Below are 2,182 nucleotides of genomic sequence, written 5' to 3'. Positions count from 1 at the left end.
GGGAGGGGCCTTGTGGGGCTCGGCCGGCTGCAGGGCAGAGGCGCCTGCAGCTTTGTCCCCCACGGGAGCCCCGGGAGCCCCGGGCCGGGCAGGAGCCGACAGCACAGCAGGGCTTTGGAGTCACCGGCGGAATGGCAGCCTCAAAACGGGGGCAAAACCAGAAGCCGGTCACCGGGTCCCGACCCTCCAGCGCTCAGAAAGCGTCTGTGTGCAAAGCCTGAGTCTCTAACCGGAAGGGAAAGAGGCCGGCCCTGCTCTGCGCCGAGGACGCTTTCTCCCGGTCCCGCCAGCCGTGCCCAGGCCAGGAGGCTGAGGGACCCGGGCCTGTGGGAGATGGAGTCGGGGTCCCCAACCCCCGAAACAAGCAAAGGAGAGACCATGAAGGCCAACGTGAGGACCGAGTCGTCAGTCCTGCGTTCAGCAGCGAGGGAGGACACTCACCCATCTCTAACTCCGTCCTGGTAGGAGAGGGAGGCGGGGCCTCCTCTTTCTGTCAGGCAACAAAGCCATGGGACCTACCAAGCTGTTCCTTATACGTAGACCCCAAAAGCTTCCCCCTCACGCTCACCGCACACAAATGCCTCAGCCAGCACCTTGGCCTTCACTAGTGACCTTGAAAAACCAGAAGTTCCCTACTGGTGTGGAATAGTATGCAGCTATGAAAAGGGCATGCCCGAGGCATTAGACTACATGGGAAAGGCCGTGATGTATGGAATTTGAGCAATTTGTGTGCATAATTGGCTTCTGGGGGGGACCAGCATGTGTGTGTGCGTGTGCGTGTGTGTGTGTGTGTGTGTGTGTGTGTGTGGAAAGGGAACACTTCTGTACACATAAAACACTTTCCTTCTTCCTGTCATTTCTATTATGTAATTAAGTGAAGGGTATGGAGATGTGTTCATCCTGGGCCCTACACCCAATGACAGCGTCCTCTTCTGACACTGCATGACCCAGGCAGGCCTCAAACTCCTGGAGATCCTCCTGCCTCAGCCTCCCGAAGCTGGGATGATGGGCATGCGCCACCCCCAAACTCTTCCTCAGCATTCAGGCGCAGATTGCGCCGCTTCTGTGTGAAATTCCAGACCCGCCCACGCCCCCCGCCCAGGAGCTGTGGCCTGTCTTGGGTCTGCTTGTCCTTGGGAGAGACTGGGGCTCGGAGAAGAAGGCCACGGACAGCGCCAGCTCTCCACGTCCCCCACTCCCTCCTTTGGCCCCAGAGCCGGTGTCTGCGCACACGAGCCAAGGCCAGGAGCCACCGGGGCCCGGGCGACCCGCGGGACCGGAGTCGGGGCGCCCAGGGATGGAATGACGGGTTCCCGGCGTGAGAACTCGTGTCAGCTGCGTTCTTCTGCAAGTTTCTGTTTCTCAGAAGAGTTCGAGACGCCAGTCACGGTGCTGCGTGCACAGCACAACTGCTACGTCTCAGAAGCAGCCTCCGTGTCCAGCAGCAGATGGATGGAGAAATACAATGCAGTGTTTACACACGACACAGTACTACACAGCCACGAAGAAGGATAAACCAGTCCTGAGTAGGAAAACGGAGGCACCTTGAGACATGATGTTAAGTGAAATAAATCAGACCCACAAGCCTCAATGTCACATGATTTCTCATATATGACAAACCCAAAGTGTACATAAAAAACAGATAGATGATAGAAAACACGGAATAGGGAGACTTCTGTCTCAGATGGGAAAGGCACCAAGAGATGGGGGAGGGGTGAAAAAATGAAGTTGTGTTCAGTACCTGCACCAACTCCCCACAAACAACGCAATCACTGCACACTGCAAACGCAGATGAATAAAATAAATTCTTTCATTAAAAAAGAAAAAAATCACTTAAGAGTAAATCTCTCGGCAGAGGTAAGGGGAAACTATGAGAATCAAGACTTGTCATGTAGAGGTACAAGATCCCAACAATGAATGTAACTGTACTGTTTCCCTGAAATGTACCGATAAACTCAATTAAAGCTGAAAAAAAAAAGAGTAATTCTCTCTTACCAAGTGGTACACACTTGGGCTACGCCACTCTTGGGATTCACGCAGAGACATGAGTGGGAGATGGAGGAGGAGACGGAGGAGGAGAAAGGGGAGGAGATGGAGGAGGAGGAGGAGATGGAGGAGGAGATGGAGGAGGAGATGGAAGAGGAGGAGGAGGAGGACATGGAGGAGGAGGAGGGGGAGATGG

This window comes from Fukomys damarensis, unplaced genomic scaffold (genome assembly GCF_012274545.1).
Source record: "Fukomys damarensis isolate Sample0158 unplaced genomic scaffold, DMR_v1.0_HiC HiC_scaffold_39, whole genome shotgun sequence".
NCBI lineage: Eukaryota > Metazoa > Chordata > Mammalia > Rodentia > Bathyergidae > Fukomys > Fukomys damarensis.
Note: the sequence above shows the minus strand (reverse complement) of the source record.